A 21,515-nucleotide genomic window follows, 5' to 3' on the forward strand; every position below is an offset into this window, starting at 1 on the left:
CGGCGCCTCTTTTAAAGTATAGCAACCCCATCGCTAAACTGGGGCACTTCACAATGGAAGAGAACACAATGCATCGTTACATCTGTCCATCTGCATACAGACAGTTGGTCAACGAGCCCCAAGCAGTGCGTTCTGCCCACACCCAGAAGGGACACTTCCCCTCCACCCAAAACGAGTTCTGAGTCCTCAATAAAGGGGCATCTCCATCAGGAAGACTCAAGGGGATCTTGAGAGAGAAGAACTGAGGGGGACACAGATTGAAGCACTGGAACCAGGAGAAAACTCAGGGATTGAAACCAGGGACTCTGCTGTGAGCAGAGGAGGAAGACCCCAGAATTGTCTTCCTCTTTGTCTTCCTCCCCCTCTGCTCAAAGCTGGACTTGGAGAAAACAGGGCACGTTGTTCCAGATGGTCTGGATTGAAGAGGAAGCCTAAGAAAGCCCAAGAACTACACAAAGTTTCACCTCTTTTCTGGACGTGGCAGAATGAGGCACATCAGCTCAACTAGAGCTGGTTTTGTCAAATAATAATACTGGAGTTTTCCTTTGGGAAAAATGTTTTTTGAGGAACTGGGGTCCATGGGATTCTTGTACTGTTCTCTCAGTAAGTACCTTATGTGGAAACGTTGTGTTATGTGATCTGTGTGCCAGGTATGTCATGGGTCCTCTGTGATGGTAGATTGAGGTAAATGGGATGGAAAATGGGTAGAAATAGTAAATAGGATAATTATACATCACCAATATCTTGTCTGGTCCATGGGTGCACTGGTGAGTTTGGGAGATACAAAGAACTTGTTGCACAAGGGGATACGGGTCCTGGCACCCTTACAATTGCTTGGTGATGTAGTTGGCTACAACGCTAAACTTTAAAAACAAAAATTGCCTTGTTAGGATGACTGAATCCTCCTTATGTTTGCAAGGAATGAGCCCGGGAGCTGCTGCAGGGGTGCAGAAGTGTTGCAAAAGAGATGTGCAAGGAGAAGTTCGGGAGGTGAGATAGACATACGTGTAGGATGCCGAACTGGGTGAGATTAGGATCTGACCTTCTCACAGATTTGTGATAAAAGAGTTCCCTAATAAGTCAATTGTGTTATAGCCAATTTACATTATGGAAACTCACATTCTAGCAGAAATAGATATTACCAGTAAGGTCTCTTTTTATACCTTGTGCATCAGAGCAATTAGTGGTTGTCTGTGTTTCATACTTTATGTGTGAGAGTGTTAACACTTAGGTTGTTACTAATGTGTAAAATCTGCACGTGTTTTGCATATTTCGACAAGGAGCTGAAACTTGACAGGAAGTAGTTAAAGTTATGCACCAAAAGGTAAATTTACCAGGGCAATCACTTTTCTTTTTCTTCTAGAGTTATTCTAGCTTTTCTAGCTGTCAGGAAAACCTGCAAATCTTCAGGTATTAAAAAATCTACATTTCTTCATTTCAACGAGGAAGACACAGCACTTGAAATGATGTACTGTAGAGAACTGCAGCATGCTGTTGTTTGTGTGTGTGCATGCGTGTGTTTGCATGTCCTTGTGCAGATGTGCATTCTGTGTGAGTGAAGTTTGGAAGTTCTAGAGGTTCTGGCTGTAGTTTCTCATGAGCCATGAAAAGAGAAAAACAGTTCAAATTCACCCGTGTCTGCTTGTTCAGACCCCAAAGAAAAGGCTTGGCTTTACAGTATGTACATAACTCTTGTGTTGCCAGTATAAACAGATATCAATTTGCCTGCTTCCTCTCAGCTCAGCATGTTTACTAGATAGTATGCACTTCTTGCCTGGTGTGAAGAACACCATTTAATACACCATTCATAATCTTTTGTATTAGTCACTAAGCCAAGTGGTTGTGCCAGTCATAGAAACTGCTAGCTAGCAGGATAAAAGTGTTCTGAGAAAAAAACTAGCAAACCTTTTCAATCTGGGCCATCTCAACCAAAATAGTTAGATAATAGTTAGAAAATAGAAAATAGTTTATTCAGGCTGTGATCATGTCTGAGACGATCGACTTTCTGCTAATTGCAACTAATGGCCAAAAAAAACCCAACATTTTCATGTCTTGAAGGGAAACTGGAACCTTACAATCATGAAAAGACATGAGAGTGGAATGCGTTACTTCAGTAATGAAGCTACTGACAACAATCTTTACTATTCCATCAGCAGGCAATTAGCATTACAATGAATTCTCCTTTAAGTAATTGTAACGGGGCGTAGTTTAGGACCCTGTGCAGGCGGCATAATCCGGAAGTGACTGGAAAAGGGCTACAGGAAAACACAGTTAGGAAAGGAAGGAATGGCGAACAGTGGGTGGTGCCGACAGTGGTCAGGTGCAAGGCGGGAGCGCAGGCAAACAAGTCCAGGGACGTCCAATCGGGAAATCCAGGCGCAGCCCAAAATCCAAAGCCGGGTGATCCATCCAAGACAAGACAAGCAAGGTTAAAAATCAGGAGCGGAATCCTGAACAGGACAGGAGGTTAAAACAGTCTGACGAGGCCAGGCGCTCCGAGGCCCGGGCTCAGCAGGTCAGGATGCCGATCGGGAGCCTAAGCCATCAAGCCGCAGACGTAGGGCGACTTGATGCTAGGGGGGCCTCTGGGTCTCCAGGCCTCCGGGCCTCCATCTTCCACTGCAGAGCACCGGGTTTAAATAAAGGACGGAACAGGGGGCAGGGGAACGTGATGATGAATTTAACACAAAAGGCTCGGAGCGTACTTTAGAGGAGGGATGACGATCGTAACGGTAATCACTACACGTGACCAACTTGACAAAAGTAATCACTACACTTTCCATTAAAACTGAAAGCTTTCTGACTTTAATAGCACAATTACTACAGTTAGGTCTTTAAAAGTTCCTATTATGAAATCATATATGTTTACATTTAGGGAGAAATGTGGCATTGAGGACTCTTACGCCCACCACAGGTTTGACGTACGAGGCCAATTGCAGTAAAGTTTTCTTGGTCATTTTTGTACCTTGCTGGCATTTTGGAATTTCTATGCAAGTTGCTTCTTTCATTCATAGCACAGAACAATTTATTGTCCAGGTAGGAGGCTCAGGCTGCTAGCTGTCATGTCACATGCATATGCAAATATAATAGGCCAATATGTATTCTCCCACCTAGTGTCAGACTTTGGTCATTGCTTCCTAAAATTGCTCACTAGTGCTTGTATGCAACGGTTATAACTCATGTTTATGCAAACTGTCAACTGCTGGCCTCCATTGCCATCTGTCAGCTTGCGTGCATATTCAAATATAGTAAAATAATTTTAAACTAGTATTGGTGTTCAATATTGCATTTTCTTTGGTGCAAAACATTTCTGACTCATTCACAGATTGAAGAATCTGTGAGATTTAACATGCATTATTTGTTTATAAGTAGAAAAAATCAAATACACACATTTTGAAGTAAACAACCTTTATAGTGTGTACCGTACAGTATGTTAAACAGTTCAAGGAGAGGAAATGGGATTAATTTTAAACTAATATAAATCCAGTTATAAAGTATCTTTTTATGCCATAAATTTTAATTTGCATATTATAGCATATAATGTCATATTTAAGTATTTTAAATATGCAAAAGTATTTTGCAATGTTATATTAATTAACTGTTATATCAACTAATCTTAACTCCAGATTGTTGTTGCTCACAGAATTGGGCAATTCATGGTTCAGCAGTTTGTTAATCCACTGTACCACTGTAGGATTTGTAATTCAAGTTTACTTGACAATGGTTGACCTGAAGGTCATCGGTAATCTGTTTTTCAGCCAGCCTGACCATTAAGTTCCTAGTACAAGACTTCAAACACTGGGAGACTGTGCTCTCTGTTCTGTTGATCCAAGACTGCAAAATTATTTTCCAGGCCATTTTATACATTAGATAGCCAAGTCAGTCACCACTTTCAAATGCTGTCTTAAAACTAATTTCTATAGTTATTTTAATTTCTGCTTAATCCAACTCTTGCTTTTGTATGTGTTATTGTAGTGCCTTATGATGATGCCCCATGTAAATTAGCTTTACAATAGAGAATTTATCCTGGAAACCGTACAGTATGTCCAACTGTATCACCAGATGTTCTCCAGCATGTTGGTAAATCTGCTAATTCCCAAACTTGTAGGCTCATTAAAAATGACAATTCTTGATCCCTTGGATACAGCAGCTCACTGGTCATTAATTAGAACTTATCATGGCAAATAATTAATAGCCTGTGGCTTACTTCCTAATGGTTATTCTACAAGCTAAAATTTCAGATATAAGCAGTGGTGTCCATTGCACTTTTAGTGCACTCTTCAACTACGTGCTCACCCCCTCCTCAAAGCTAACCTGCCGTGGCCCTTACAAATATTTCACTTGAGTATATTTCCTGGTGTATCGTGGTGCAATTTAGCTGCCTTCGTCAAACAGCTTAAATGATCAAACCCTTGTGATTCCATGCTCCAAAACCCGCGCCAAAAAGCAAGCAGCACCAACAATTTTCTATTGTGGGCGTTGGTGGTTTGTCTGGCTGAACTGCCATACAAAGGATGTCCCTGCCTTGCTAATAGTAAGGGTTGACGTTGGTCGAACCACTGAACAAGACGGAATTTATCATTGAATGATAGGCGTGAAAAAGGCTTTGCAATCAAGCTCGCCCGTTACAGATCTCACTAATCAGACACAAGTCCAGACTTTTTCCCACAAACGCCGACGCACAACCTAATTATCCAACCACGTCCCTCGCCCTGCACCGCTGACAACCACTTCTTAAGGGCAACTCACCTGCACTCCCATACTCACTATTGAGTTAACCCTCATTTAGCAACAGTACCTTCTCTTTCACTCCTACGTCTAAGAAACCCATCGTCTTGTGCATCTGGCTACTTGTCCCACGCTCGCTCTCGACCACGAATATTGACTGCACGACTTGGCTAAGTAAACCTGTCTTCTTCTCCACTTAATCTTCGTTCTCTCTCCTCAATCTTCGGCTGGCACAGCCTAGGGTCCGATCTCTTTTTTGTTGTGACCAACTGCTCCTAACATCGCCACAGTATCATCCGTATTTCTACCATCCATCACCATTTTCACTTTTAAGAGGGAATACTGGCAGGACCCACATAATGTAAATGGACATAAACGAAAACCCACAGAACGAGCTTGAGCCTGATTTTGATGTAAACAAGTACAACCCCTTCTCCAAGTCATAAAATTTCAAATCTGATCAGACGATTTTACTGTCATCTGTTTGATACAGTAACATTGTGAGATATTTTTTATTGAATAGTATTTTTTTCTTTTTCCTTCTTTGCCATCCCTTCACAGAAGGGTTAAAGGGTGCTTACTGCACACCACTGGGTATAAGAGATTTTCTTTACTTCTGTTTCATTTTGCACTTGCTACATATCCACTCCCTGCACAGTTGTGGTTTGACATTGACATTTAATTTAATTTATAGACTACAGCTTTCAGCTGAAGTGGGAGGAGAATGTTGGGCTTCAGTGGCATTTCAAGTAGACATGGCAGAAACCTCTGACCACAAAAAAAAGCTTAAAGGAAGGAAAATATTAAATTCCCATGCCATGCATAATCTTTGTGATCATGTGGTGTGTTAAGTATATAAGAAACCAAAATGTGGTGAGGAAAGGAAGATAGTTTCAAGAACAAAAAGGTTATTAATGAGAGGAGCCCTTCCTGCCTGTAGGGTAGCTAGTAGTGAACTGATGCAAGGCTGTTCTTTGAGAGAAACCAGACAACATGACCATGTTGCTTGTTCCACCCTACCATAACCCTCTGCCACCAGTTTCCTGCACTTCTGTACGGTTTTCTCTGCCCTGAGATTCATGTTTGAACTAAAAAACACAAAAGGTTTCTTCCATCATGTTTAAGAAATGAATTGTCTATAGTGGGGTGCAGCAGAGCTCTACACTTGGGGACACCATCTGAGGGAGGGCAGCTAAGGGAGAGAAAAGAGAGATCACGTTATTAGCCCTATACAATTTCTTGCATTAGGAATTTGTCTTTTTGCATGTCCCAGCTTGCTCTCCATGAGACGCACAGACAGGGAGAGAAGCCTGGGGTCAGAGCGCAGGGTCTGCCTTTTTATAAAGCGCTCCAGGAGCAGTTGGGGTGAAGGGCCTTGCTCAGGGGCCCAACGGAGTAGGATTCCTCTGCCATCCATGGGATACAAACCGGCAGCCTCCCAGCCACAGACACAGATCCTGAGCCACAGAGCCACCGCCCTGTCCATCTCACACTGTTAACGTGAGATATTCTCAGACTGACTGAGTCATGGTGGATTGAAGTGTGCAGTTTAGGATTTTTGTAATTTGTAAGTTCTCAGTTAGGGCTAGGATAGTGATCCCTGTTCTGTTTCACAAAGGCCTCAAGTTTGCTTTTGACTGTGTGATCTCGGGGGGTTTTGTTCTTTTTATATGCAGGAATGGTTTTACGTTCCTTTAATACTTCTGCGTTTTGCACTGTGGTGGCAAATGTAGATTTTAAGTTTTGCTTTCCTGTTATGCTGAGTTGTGAATACAGTATGTTGTGACAAGGGGTATTGTGTTTCTGTTCTCAGAATTTTTCCTGTTTAAAACTTTTCATGTCACATTTTTGAGAAATTTCCTTCTGTATCTCTAGAATGCAGTGTTTCGATTTAGTGTATTTCTGGCTTTATCAAAATCCTGTTGTGTTCAGATTTTGTGAAAAGGTAAGAGTTGTCATTTGAAAGTAAGTTGTTCTTGTGTAGCAGGACGTGTGTCAGTGTCTTTGAAATAAGCTCTGATGTCTGGTTTACCTGTCTTTGAAATTGGTGCCCTTGTATGTTGTGGTGTCCTTTCATTTCCAAAAATGATGGTTTTTGTTGTTGTTGTTTGAATTCAAGGTCGTTGTTGGCGAAGTTAACATCCAATAGTTTTAAGATTGGTGTGTCTGGTCTATTGTGGTCGAGATATCTGTGAAACCACTCGCGGACTGCTTTCCGTCGCTCCGTAGTTTTAATGTTGGCGCATAAACTGCCGATGTCTATCGCTTACTTTGTGTGAAGCTGGATTTATGAAAGTAGAATTGACGAAAGGTTCACTGCTCTGCCAGTTCACAGAAACGCACATCGCATTTCCAGCAGACCGCTCGACCGGGCGGATGGGTTTTGTCAGAGGAAAGCGTTTCTTTCTTTTAGTGTCAGCTTCGACTACTGGAGTCCACTATTCATATCTTCCTTTCGATTCTTACTAGGCTTAGACTGTAAGGAGAAAGCACCGGAAAATCAGAAAAAAATGCAGCGTGTGTACTAAAGATCTAAAGTATTTTATATTTCAGAAGGAAGGTGGCATTTCGCTGTGAAGCAAGTCAGGAATGGCGAGAGAACAGAGCAGAGGCATGTCTGAACATGTTGTGTGTTTTTTTTTGTATTTCGGAACTAGCTGCAGGCGTTGTGGTTTTGACGCAGCGCTTTTACCACGGAGCATCACTGGCACTCAGCCTGCAGCTCCACCAGTGAATTTCTTCAAGACCTACAGTACCAAAAACACGGTGATACCTTTTACCGTCACGTTTACCCTGCGTAGAAGTAATAAACACGACAGCATTTCAAAGTTTTATTCTGTTGTTAGAATGCCAATTAAGACCTTGCTAGACAGATTCCTTTCACCGACTGAAACATTTCAAAAGGTAGTTAAAACCATGTTGCATAAAGCAGGCAATCCTGAAGTCTTTCAGAGAACCTGCTTCAGCAAACAATGTTCCGCGGCATTTAAAAGTGAAGCTCCATTTTAAAAGAAGTGCATAGCTCTCATTCACATACAATATAATTACTGATATAATTATAATTATAACCCTACTGAGAAAAAATCTAAGATAAAATATTAAATAAGCTTGTTTATTATCATGTTTTCATTAAAATAAAACAAGTGTGCACTGCAGGGACTTCACATGTTGTACCGACAGATGTCAAAGAGAAACAATGTAATACACGCAAAGTCTTACATAAAACGTAGCACGTAAGAAAAAATCTGAAAGAAATATTTCAAATGTATTGTAACTTCCATACTTCCATTTTTACATCATGCAAAACAGGGTTGCAGTGGAGACATATGCCTACCTATAGCCTATGCCAGGAAGCTATGGGCAGAAAGCAGAATACTGTACATCCTGAAGGGGATACCAGTCCATCGCAGGGATAGCAGACTGCACATGAGCTTATCAGTGGCTGCCCAGGACATACAGTGAGCTACAGGGGAATCAGGGCATCTCAACACTCTAAATCGACACCCTAAAAATGGCAATCAAGTTCCCCACCGAAGATACTGAACACAAGCCAAGCTCCAAAATACTTACATGGCTGGGACACTCCAGAAAGCAGTGGGCCCATAGCCATCTGTTTGGAAAGTTGGTACGATAATAATAATAATAATAATAATAATTGCTTACATTTATATAGCGCTTTTCTGGACACCCCACTCAAAGTGCTTTACAGGTAATAGGGACTCCCCTCCACCACCACCAGTGTGCAGCCCCACCTGGATGATGTGACAGCAGCCATAGTGCGCCAGAACGCTCACCACACACCAGCTCTCAGTGGGGATGAGAGCAGAGTAATGAAGCCAATTTATAGAGGGGGATTGTTAGGAGGCCATGATTGATAAAGGCCAATGGGAAATTTGGCCAGGACGCCGGGGTACACCCCTACTCTTTTCGAGAAACACCCTGGGATTTTTAATAACCACAGAGAGTCAGGACCTCGGTTTTACGTCTCATCCGAAGGACGGCGCCTGTTTACAGTATAGTGTCCCCGTCACTACACTGGGGCATTAGGACCCACATGAGCCACAGGGTGAGCGCCCCCTGCTGGCCCCACTAACGCTTCTTCCAGCAGCAGCCTTAGTTTTTCCCAGGAGTCTCCCATCCAGGTACTGACCAGGCTCACACCTGCTGAGCTTCAGTGGGCTGCCAGTTGTGAGTTGCAGGGTGATATGGCTGCTGGCGTTAATAAGATGCAGTACGCTGTAGTACGATGCAGTACGATGCAGGACGGATAAGACAGGAAACGTATGGTCACAATTTTCGTCATAGGTTTGGCCAAGGGTAGATGACAAGGAAAAGTGTTAATGCTTATCCTACCATGTGTGCCAGTTTACTGCCAGAGACCACACCTACAACTCCACCCAGGCCTCAGTAAGCTAGATCTAGTGGGTTTCCTGTCAAGTGCCTGCGGAAGCCCTGAATTCATCACCCAGAGTGTGCAGATGCCACTGTCACAGTGCCTGCCCTGAGGGCAATCCTCTCACAGCTGCATGTGGTCACATAGTGTCTGGGCTTCTGTCTGTCTGCCCTGTAGAGCAGGATCACGTCGCCTCTCTGGACCTCCTGCACACACACACTTTCCTAACCCATTGGAGTCTGAGGAAGCGTGACCTCTACTTTTATTAAGTCAAAGTTAACAAAGATCTTTTGAGTGTCAGAGTGGTTGTTTTATAAATAACATTCAGTTTTTAATGCTGACTGGCAGAAAAATGTGGCAAAGAGGAGTCTTGTCTGAGAAGTCTATGGACAGGTGTGTTCTAAATAGTTATACATATATTAATATAGAAGCTGGTAGAGGGTGTATGAGGTGAAAAGAGAACTAGAAGGTGAGGCTGTTTGCAAAAAGATTTTCAGTAGATATAAATACACAATTAAATCTATTGTAAATAAAAGTAATAATGATCTTTATTACACCTGAAGAAAATTAATAAAACCTTTTTGATCTACATTTAAAATGTGCTTTCTTTGAATAGAATCACTCGCAGTATTAACATACCCCATGTCAACATATAACCTATGCAAACCTTTGAGTCTTTTATAGCTAACAACATGTGTAGAGCAAATGTTACCTTTAATTACTGAAAATGTAGACAGAGTATAATCCACCTGTGAAACTGCTATTCAAATAACCAGAAATACATAGAAGAAACCATAAATTCATCTCTCGCCTTGTCTTTATAAAAAGCACACAGAGAGGTCATTAAGGTGAGAATAGTTTAATGAATACAAATATCTTTGTAACCTGACACAGGTACAACTTTACAAAAATGGACTGTTGACTATTGAAGTCATCAATACCCATGTAAATAATAATAATGAACAAGTTATTCAAGTTCAACCAAAATGATCTGAAAAAATTATAAATTCTGTAAGAAAATAGGTCTTACATGTTACAGCCTGATTTAAACAGTGCTTCTTCTCTCACAGGTTTGAGCAAACTGGCTGGTCCTCCTTGCAAAAATGGTTGTATCTGTATCAAGTGTGATTGTGTCTCCTGCTCTACCCTGTGCACTTAGACTGGACTAAAAAGTGAGGATATGGCAGCTCTACTTCTCAGGCTCTCACAGAATGAAACCCATGATGACTAAGTCCTCTGATATGTCCACTGACACTCTCACTGTCACTGACTGGGCCGGACAGGTGGAGAATTTGTTTTCCTAGAAAACTGCATTTTTTCCTGTTGCCAGAGCAAAAACTGTAGCACTTCATTTTCCTTGTGTTCTTTACCATAACCCATATTCCCACTATGGCTGTACCTTTCTGGGGTGTTAGAGGTATTACTAGAGATCCCTGCACCCCCCTCCACTCTCCTAATGCACAGCACCCCTTCATTTTTCTGTAATTCGTAAGGGCAGAGGGAAGAGGGCACCCCCCAATCTCTTTCAGTCTCCCAAATCCCCCGGTCTCTCACTCTGATTCTGGGCTGACATGGTTTCTTCACCCTGAGCCTCCACCTCCACAGCCTTTCTTGATAAGCCTGCAGCAGAGGAAACACAGGGTTCATTGCTGACACTGAAGATTTTAACTCTCGATGATGAGACATCAGTATTACTGGGGCAACTGCTCATTTCCTGAGGAATACAAACACCCAAGAATTCTAGGTATTGAAAATATTTATTAAGTGTTTCATCATGGTGAGAACTGAGACTCCCTTAAAGGGGAGAAGTGAACCAGGAAGTAGGTGGAAAGGTGGAGGCAGGGTGTAGGAGGGATTCAGAAGAGTGTGAAGTTTAAAAGGACTTACAGTAGGTACTCCAGTTTCCTCCCACAGCCCATTATATATGGCTGGTTATGCAAATATGGTAGGTTATATATGGTAAGGTAAGCAAAAACAGTATTTTTTAATTTAAGAAATGATACTTAGAATGATTATGAGTCAGCGCCGCTGAGGTGACAGCAAATTATTCTGCTGTCATCCCTCCTGAGATTTCGTTATAAAACGTAGTACTGCTGCACAGCTGTTAGAGAAAAGGGCTATGCTTTACTCAATGGGGTTCCTAACTCCCTTCTGAACACCAGGCCAGATCGCATCATAACAGCATGAAAACCATACAGCACAATAAAGTTACACACAAACAGACCAGCATCCCTGTTACTGAACTGCATCTGCAGAAAGTCTTTCTCAGTCTCTTCCATCGTTTTCACTCTGCCTGAAACGTTGTGTGTCTTGGTGTCTTGTTAGGAACCATTTGAAGAGATTGCGTGCTTGTGATGTCAGGTGCACAAATGGTTGTGATGGACTACACAACGGGTATGCATTTTGCTACGTCATGTTGTGCTACCGATAAAATGAAATGGTAAATCGTAACATCTTACTCTAGAGTAGAAGGGCTCAGTAAATGAACAGGGACTGCTGTAGAAAGCAGTATTAAAGCTAGATTCTTTAGAATTCAACACTGAGGAAAACATGCTGCCGTGAGGATGGCCACACTATAGGGACATCCTATCCTCTGGTCAAGCACCACAGACCAAGCACTGTTAACCTTTGTACCTTGTATACCTGAACTAGGCTTCAAGATACAGTATCCCAGAGTGGAGCATAGCTAGGGCACCAGGGTTAACGACCCCTGCTGCTATTAACACTGCCATGAGATCTTTAACCACTAAGTAGCCAGGACATGAGTTAAAAGTCTCATTTTAAGAGCAGCACTTTTACAGCACAGTGTCCCCAGTCACTACACTGGGGCACTGGTTTTCTGGGAATTCTGGTCCAAACCAATGGCCCAGGATGTCACCAGGGAAACACACTCATTCCACTGAGTTGTGGTTATTGTAAAAATTTGTAAAACTAAAAGCTATGCTTACAGTGAAAGATGAGGAGCATGACTGCAATCACAATAAATGGACTACCAAACACACACCAGATGAGGTGACTTCCTTCTCCGCAAATCCAGTCTGAAAGACACAAGGGAAGTAAAGAAAACTAAGCAGCAACAAACTATAAATACTCTACATGCACAGCTGTGCACATAGTGCTCTGCTTTGTGCTTTTCATTTTTCATGCAGAGACACAATTCTATCAAGATCTTCTGCTGAAACTTCAGCAATTTTGGCTGTTTTGTTTGCATGTTAACAATTAATCCTGAATTATCTGCATTTTGTAACAGAAAAGTCAGCCTTTTTGCTGTGTAGATGTATAGAAAGAAACAAATGAGGTTTATAACAAGGAACACCTGAAAATGAATCAATTTGATCTGATGAATCAGCTACTGCATCTCACACTGCCTGCTCTTTTAGCGGTCATTATCAATTATCATAAATCATTGATAATGACTGCTAAATGACACGTTTGGATTGGAGTTCTTACTCATCTGTTACCAACAGTCAATGCTGTTATAATAGTAGGAGAAACTAGTGGTGACTTTGAGTAAATTGGTGATGCCCATAATATACATATATTGCAATCCTGATTACATTTCAGATGTCTTAAGACTCTAGCACAACAGTGTATAAATTAGTCACTCTGTATAAAGAGATTTGTTTCTGAAGACATTTCTTTGAAAAAACAGAAACTTGTAGCAGCAGGCTGTGTGAGGCTTTTAGTGCACTGGTGCTTCTGTTTTACTATTATTTAGAAGCATAAGATATATGTTACAATATATTACAGCATATTTTAAAAATAATAAAAATAGGTAAATGGACCAGACAGGGAACAATAAACGAGAAAGATCTGCAGCTCTGGAGCACAATCAGGTGCCCCTATTCTATTATTGTTCAATTCTGAGTGTATGGATATGTGTGGAAAGACTTGTTATAAACATCAGTAACAATAGTATTTTTTGCTGCCAATGATAGTAACTATATGGATCAATTAGTGTATAGAAATTAATGAATTATTACTATTAAGTACTTACAAGTCTTTCCATAAATAACAGTCAGTCTAGCTGAAGAACATATCACAACAATCCAGCTGACACTTTTCCAGCCAGCCCTCCCTAGCAACAAGAAAAAAAAGCATTATTATACAGTTTTAAGGAGACAGGATATGACCAATTAAATTGAACTATTAAGGCTAAACAGTTACGGTATATAAACTAGTCATGTTACAGAAACAAAATCTAATATTGACTCTCTTTTAGGCTAGCTTCCTAATGAGGAAAATAATCACCTAAAGGTGGAATTTGTACAATTCAGAAATAAATAGACTCATACTTTACTTTTACATTTCTCTCCTGAGCAACCTATACAGTCGCACAAGTAAGCTCTCTAGGAAAAGAGAATGACATAATCATTTTCATTTTTAGACAAATTTGTAGTTGTGGAAAATTATGAGAATGGCACCATTCCGTTAGTTTGGCTTGACATGACTATGTATTAAGCAATCCTGGAAACTTTCCATTCTTTAACTTGAACTTTAAGACAAATAGCAATGATACAGAAAAGGGGATTTCCAAGTAAAGTTCACATGTATCAGCAATTGTATTGTTATTATGCATCAAGTTATTCATAAATATACTGCTGATACACGATACACTACCTCTTCACTCTTAACCTGACTAGTCTCCCACCTGCGCGTTCAAGGCTTTTATTTCCTCCTCGTGTCACTGAACGTTCACGGCAAAGGTTAAAACACAAAATTAGGCACCAGACTGTACAGATCAGATTCACATTCATTGTAGTTGCTTTAAGCAGCAGAACAGATGGCTGAAAGAAAAACTGTTTGACAACCTTGTGCTGGCACTACAGCAAATGTGTTGCGAAAACAGGGAATACCTCCAAAGCCATTTTAAAATAAGGAACTGAAAATGTATTATCCTCTAATCAGAGCTTATAACCATCCTGTTATTGCGATACATACACTTGTTTGTTTTCTGCTCATCTCTATTTGTCCGTTTCCTCTGCTTCACTGTACAAAGAAACAGCAGCACTCTCACACTTAGAATGATACTCAAAAGCACTGCCATAGGAATTGCAAATGCTGCATGATCTGAAATGAGAGACACAAAATTAAATCTGGCACAGGGCACAAAACACGCACTGAGACCCAGCTAACCCAATAACACTGTGGCAGCATCGTGACAAACCTGACAAATAATTGAGCCAAAAGCCAAATTCATTTTCTTGGCTCCTGGGGTTGCTGTTGAAACATGCTTTACTATGTTCTCACAAACAAAATCTAACATGAGCATGATCCTGCCACAGGGCTCATGTTCCGACCATTCACAACCCCTGCAACTACTAATTACTCTCATCACCCTGTTATCCAATCACGTCTCTCTCCCCTCACTACTTAAACCCTCAGTCACCTCACGCTTGGTCTTAGGGGGCTCTCCATTCTGCGAGCTCACTGCCTCCTCGGCAGTTTCCCTAACTTTGATCTAACAACAGGCCGCTGACCTTTGACTTGCTGCTTCTCGACCTCATTACTAGTCTCTCCCTGGATGGATTTGTTTGCCCTATTCGTCCACCTCGGCTCTCTTCCTGCATAGGCTCCTGTTACAGGTGCCGTAGCAGCCCTGTTGCAGGCTCCTGACAGGGAGCCTAGTTCTAGTCTAGGAGGGCCTGTGCATCTGCAGGCTTTAAAGCTCTCTTTACAGTAGAAGCACCTCAAGAGCTGGGAGACGCTGTTCAATAGATCCAGGTAATCCAATAGCCAGCTGCTTTAGCTCTTTAAGAGTGGAGTTGGAATGAAAAGCTGCAGTTGTACCGGCCCTGCAGGATCAGAACTGGACAGCTCTGGTGGAGGATTAAGTCTCTTGTTTAGCATATACAATGCTAAGTACTGCATACTGTTTTATATAATTATATATTGTGTATAATGCTTAGCATGTATAAAACATCTCCTAGCAGTGTATTCTAAAACCCACACAGGATACAAGACTTAAAATTTTGAATGTGGCTACAGCATCAAGTCTCAGTTTCTAGAAAAAACAAATTATAGCTCTTCTTTGGCCTGTGAAAAGAGTGCTTAAAAATGTGTCTGACACAACTAAACCACAACCTCTCCAGCAGCATTCGGTAAAGTTGGTTATTTGATCAAACAGACAAAATAAAAATACACTTCCTGTTGAATTTACATAATCGAAATTTAACCTCAATTAACCTAACCTATTCCTTGAGTGTTTTAATTAAAACTCAAAATTTATATTTGTCTATTTACGTGGCATCCAAGGTTAACACTATTAAAATGTGTTACTCACATTTATCTTGATAATTGTCTATCAATTTATGGGAAGCAACAATCATACTGATAGTTCATGCCATGTCTGGTAAAGAAAAAGCACAGAAGTTTCTTAGTCAGCTTTTCTGTAATTTAGGTGTGTATTTCCACTTTAAACTGTGCTCTAAAACAATGCAGACAGTACTTTCTATCTGAGTCTATAGAATTATATGAGAATTAATCCCCTAGTCCAAAAAATATTGCAGAAATGGATGAAAAGCGACTGAAAATCTACAACAAGAATACAATCTTAAATAAATACAAAAGGAAAACAGGAAATACCAGAGGTCTGCAACTCGACAAGGGATCCAAAGAGCACAATGATCAATGCAACTTTGCTGCATTTATCACTGATCCAGCCCAAACACTTTGACTCTGAAGGGAGTGAGGAAAAAAACAGAAACAAATAAAAAAACAATAAATGAAGCACATCTTTACATTTTTTAAAAATGTTAAACTATGCACTTTGACAGCATTTCTCTAAATTACATTGTTTGATATGTACAGGTCTTTTCACACACAAAATAATCGCTAACATATTCTGTGGACTTCAAAGGATAGAGGCTTCAATAATATTCATGGCATTTTACATGAAACAGTAAAGAACATAAGTATAAGTGGTATAATAAATATATTAAATTTGTATTGAGGAAGTGGGGTGAGAAAATTAAAATTGGGCGAGAGTAAAAAATATTTTATGAAAGTAAAATATATCCTATAAAACCTTACAAAATAAACACATGGGGAACTTGACTGAACACTGCTCAGACATTGTTTCAAGAAGCAAAATATTCATATAACTTACTTTGCTTAAAGAACACACCCTGGAGGAGTCGAAGTATTACCAGACCTTCAGTAACCAGGGCAGTGTACCCACATAAAATACCAGCAAAATCTTGCCAGTAGAATCCTTAAAATAAAACAATAGTAAAGTCTTTTACCACAATCAGCTTGAGACTGAGAAATGTTTTTGCTCCAAAAGCATCGCCTTAATATTATACATTTCTTCCAATATGTAGTACCATCTATTGATTGCCCTTTATAAACAACTGTTGTACACATTCTTAATCGTTCAAATGACTTTCACACTCAGACTTGACTCAAGGGAGGACCACAGTATCATTAGTTGTTTTTTTTAAACACTTCATCTAGAACAAGGGAAATCATGTACTGTACAGTACATACAGCACAATACAGTACAAGAAACATAAACAGATATTGTTTTCAACTGAACAATTAATAATGTACGGTCTATGACCTCAAATGAAGATTGAAGAAATGATGTAGACTCAGCTCACTTAAGAAATCTTCTGCTTTTCTTTTTTTCTATTTTCTTTCACATACAAGTAATTTTATCTCTTTGGACTCATCATCAGGACCATGTTGTATTTTAAAGGAGAAAAAGACTGAAATATTCTATCTCGTGGATAAGAAATAAATTATGAAAACATTAAAGTAAATACACATCTATTGATTTAAAGCATTTTATAATCAGATATAGAGAAATCTATATCACATCTTTATAGCACAGCAGTAGATTGGACAGCATAAAACACTTTTGGATACAGCTTTGTGCTTCTGCGGTTGAGAATGATGATGTGAGAGTGAATGGACCCAAACTGCTGCAGAAGCACTGGTTTTGCATGTTAAAAGAAAAACAATAATGCATCGTAGCAGCTGTACACTTTCTACACTGCTTCATCCAATGAAACAGTCAAACTCCAGTGTTGGCTTTACAAAAGAAAATAAAAACTAACAACAGATAACCCAACAATGGGTTAGTAAAAAAATGACACAAAAAGGTCCCATACTGTACCTCCAAAAACTCTGCTTTGGCTTCCAGTCCCTCTAGTGTAGCATGTCCAGATAATAAATGATACCAGTGAGACACTCAGACATTGATGCTTTTTTTACAGGTTCTAAAGCCACAGTTTTAGCAACTGCTAAAGGTAACATTGGCAGCTGTCAGTTTCTAAGAGCTGGATTAAAAACTGGTACAGTAGGTCTCCTAGGTGTTATGGGCAGATACAGAGGAACACTGCTTGGCTGCCATAAATTATCACAGAAAGTTGTATCCCTTTTCTTGAACAGTTTTAGAGGTGCCAATAGGGTGTTTTTCTCAACAACAAAAAAATACTGTGCATTCTGAACCATAGCACCACATAACACGGGATGCAGAAAATAAAAACTAGCTCACAATCAGTGTCTGAGAGAGAAGTATTGTACTGAGTATGTATTTCGTGTTTTCAGTTGCATTTTTCCTGTTGTAAGTTATGACGCTGTCAGCAATATTAAAGACACAGAAATAAATTCCCTGTACAATTACAATATTTTCTAAGGTTAACCAGCAAAAACAAACTAAGGTCAGCCTCTGAGTGATTACCACTGTCATGTTATGAACATATTAATAGTTAGAAATGAGAGGGGGGCATTTTGTTTTCTAAATTGTTTATGTGTTCAGTAAGTAAGAGACTTCATGTTTTACTGTTGATTCTGAAGAAGTTCATAAGGCTCACTTTACCTTTGAGAATTGTGGTGTTATGAAGGAGTTTGTACAAGAAACACTAATAACTGAAAAAACATAATTGCATTTATATAACACTTTTCAACTGAAAGGATCCCAAAATACTTTAAATATAGGAGGAGACCCATTTCATCCACTTCATCCATTATGCACAACCATCCCCACGACCCAACAGATAAGGTAGCACAGTAAGAAATACTTGAGGCAGAACTCCAAGACTGACAGGCCTACTCTTACGGACAGTGCAATAGGACACTCAGTCAGGAGCTCAGTTTGACATTTCACCTGAAGGAGATTTCACCTGAACGTGCTGCAGCACAGTGTCTCCAGGCACCTGTATGCCTGTACAGAGGAAAGAGTGCCACCTACTGGTCTACCTACTCTATTTGAAAAAGGAAACTGTTTCTGAAGCTGTAGAATTTTCCCACTCTAGTCCACGTCCAGCCAAGCTTAGCATATGAGTTCTGATGAAATTCCGAGATGGTAAAACTTCAAAATTAAAAACTTTACAAATACAACCCCAAAGCAGTATAAGTGTAGCAAGTGTATTTGTGCACTATCAAACAGTAGATTAAAGAAACTAGCATCATATAACAGTATCAGACCATAATTATTATTATTATTATTTTATTATTATTTTAATTATTATTGCCCAGTTCCAGGGCAGAAGCTGAGAAGGAGGCAGCTTTCATATTTGCTTATGAAACTGAAACAAATCAGTAGATTCTGTAATTTTGCTCAAACCTGCTCTACTGGGGTATTATGGGAAATATACATGTTGCATTAGTACAATTATTTATTGTCATGCACACACAACTGACCTATCTGAAACAGGAAGAGTCTTGGAAGATGAATATGGAGAGCAATTAAAGATACAACACCCCCCGTTTGTTCCAATAGTCCCCTGTTGGCTTGTAATGTCTCTCAGAATAAATATCCGTTAGTGTGGACAAACCCGACTGCGCCTTTATGAAGACCCTGTTTTCTTTCCTGGAAATTGAAACACTATTCTCATTTTCAGTTTGACTGTAAGCTTGCATTTACATTTCAGTGATACTAAAGTTTTGAAAATGAGCTCTTACCAAAAAGCAAAAGGTGGTACTCCTCTTGGCTGCTGCTGAGCTGGTTTTTCACGGTGCATGTATATTTTCCACATATGCTGGTTCTGTCCCCAGAAAGTACCAGGACTTGGTCTCTCACACTCTCTGGTGAAACTGTCCCCCCGTCTTTTGTCCAGGTGTAAAAGACTCCTTCCTGTCCTTGACAAGACATACTCACGTTGACAGACGCATTGTATCCAAAATCAGTCTGGATTACAGGTTTCTGTACTGGATCTAAAAAGAAAAAAAAATGAAAAGTCAAGTTCTTCTTTATTGAGCATGGAGACAATTTTTTACCTTTGTTGAAGGCTGGCTCGTGATATAGTTTCATGTGCTTAAGAAGTTCAAAAGGAAGAAATGTAGATTTTCATCCACAGAAGAGTATCCATTAGAATCTCATGTTGATGTTAAAAAAAGACAGTTAATTAGGAGTGTCTCTTTTAATAATGTTTACATTGGCACACATGTTCTGACATTAAATGACATGAATACATGAAAACATAAGTTTATATAAGATAACTGGAACTTGTTAAATCTTACCAATCACATGCAAAGTGACTTTCCTCTTGTTTTTGTGATCCCACTCCATAGTGTATATGCCTTCATCACTCTTCTTCAAGTGGTGTAAAACAAATGACATGTTTTGTTTAACAAAGGTAATTCGTTCCACATAAGGTTCGTAGACATCAGGATCAGATCCTATGTAGTAGTGCACAACAGAGGTAGCTTTGGATGTGTTTGTGCGTCTCTTGAATTCCCACTGTACAAAATGTTGTGGCTGTTCCATCTCAGCCCCGGGAATCAGAACTGAGCCTCCTCTAATACCATACAGTGAGCTGCTGTCCTCGATGGAGTCTTCACCTGAAAAAATTGAACATCGCAGTATTCTGAACACCAAGCACATTTAGGGAAGTGTTCTTTTTTCTATTGAAGAACAATATTGACATAAATCAAAAGGCTCAAAGTAATAAAAAGTCAATTTCTAATGTGTGCAATCATTTAATATTTTGTTTATAAAATTAAAATAATTTTTCACTACTCCCTATTGATAAACTATAACTTTACAGTCATGGAGCAAAAACACAGACAAAAATGAACTTAAAGCTTTTGTTCTAATTACATTACATCTACATACATTTACTCACACTTTTACTTGTGATACATGAAAAATACATGATGATCATTGTGACATTTTCAGTGATGCCCAATGTAAATTGATTATCAAAAGCTACAATGCCGTGACACAAATTCAACACCAAGCCGTGACACAAAAAACAGTTGCATGGTGCTGTTTCCATGTGCTCTGTATCCAAAGGCCTTGAAAGCTTCTACAAGACCACAAGTCAGTACACATTTGCGTATTGTTTTTTTTGCAGCAAAACCTGAAACCAGTAAAAGTAAAAGGCAGAGGCCGTTGCAAATGTATTCCCCAGTCGTTAAGAAGCAGCCTGAGCCCTCTATTTAATCATGAAAATCAAACTGCACATATGTGTCCCTTCAAATATCCAGGTGGAGAACACGCTGAGATCTTTAATCAAATTTAAAATAAAATAAAAGTCTCATCAGCTCTACGTATATTAATAAAGGAGACACACTTTTATGTGTAATTTCTTTCAAAGTGCTTTTTGTTTCCTTTCTCTCTCTGCTTCTGTCTGTCTGGCTGGGAGTTACTCAGGGCTGCAGTTTGCTGCAGTCTTTCGAGTGCCCAGGGTGAACAGTAACTTGAAGTTGTAGTTCCAAAGTATTCTCATTTCACAATACTGTAGCTGATGTTAAAAAACCCGTCTAGAGTCAGTTGTCTGACCAAAACCTGAATTCTACCTGCATGATTTATTACACAGAGAGGATTAAGCAAAATATGATAGAAAATGTAACCTACCTCTTGTTTCTTGCAGGAGACTCAACAGCAGCAAAGCTATTAATGATTTGAGGTCCATTTCTGTGTTTACTCAGATACCTTTTCCTGTCTGGAAGAACAACAGAAAAGCAAGTGGGCTGATCTCATTAGGTGTCAGCCTTGACAATGAATGAGAGCTTCTGGAGGAGCCGCTCTGTGTCACTATTCTCCTCCCACTTATCAGATCTCCAGCCCTGGGGGTATGACAAGTGACAACAGAAAAAACGAATGGCCACATGTCGGAGAGGCGGGGCTGAGCAGACTCTGCCGCACTCATTTCTAAGACTGAAACTGCTCACATCGCGTGCTCTCTGCATTATCATACAGATATGGTATGGGGATTGTTTTCTATAAAGCTTACTTCATCACAGCATGTTTGTTTGTGTTTTTTAGATTTATTGAACAAAAACAAACAGCGTTAGTAAATTCACAAATTTCAGTTTCACACATTTCAATAAAAGTAAGGGTAAAAAAATAAATAAAAGCTGCAGTAATGTAGTTGTTACAGGCCAGGCAGTAAATGGACAAGAGCCAGAGGCGGTGTAGACTAAGCACAAGGTCCCAGTTAAC

The 21,515-nt window shown here is 39.9% G+C and overlaps 1 long non-coding RNA gene across 1 annotated transcript; it reads right to left on the reverse strand.

Moving 5' to 3' along the window:
• Positions 1 to 9,984: 9,984 nt before the first annotated feature.
• On the reverse strand, positions 9,985 to 21,299 carry LOC107076985 (uncharacterized). Its single transcript, XR_011189454.1, has 9 exons — positions 20,928 to 21,299; positions 19,589 to 19,909; positions 19,031 to 19,282; positions 16,230 to 16,334; positions 15,707 to 15,799; positions 14,063 to 14,191; positions 13,119 to 13,199; positions 12,070 to 12,159; positions 9,985 to 10,741 (listed from the first exon to the last, which is right to left on the reverse strand). It is a non-coding gene; the product is annotated as an uncharacterized lncRNA (long non-coding RNA).
• Between the last annotated feature and the right edge of the window lie 216 nt (positions 21,300 to 21,515).

The sequence above is a fragment of the Lepisosteus oculatus genome, chromosome 1 (assembly GCF_040954835.1).
Source record: "Lepisosteus oculatus isolate fLepOcu1 chromosome 1, fLepOcu1.hap2, whole genome shotgun sequence".
NCBI classification, from domain to species: domain Eukaryota; kingdom Metazoa; phylum Chordata; class Actinopteri; order Semionotiformes; family Lepisosteidae; genus Lepisosteus; species Lepisosteus oculatus.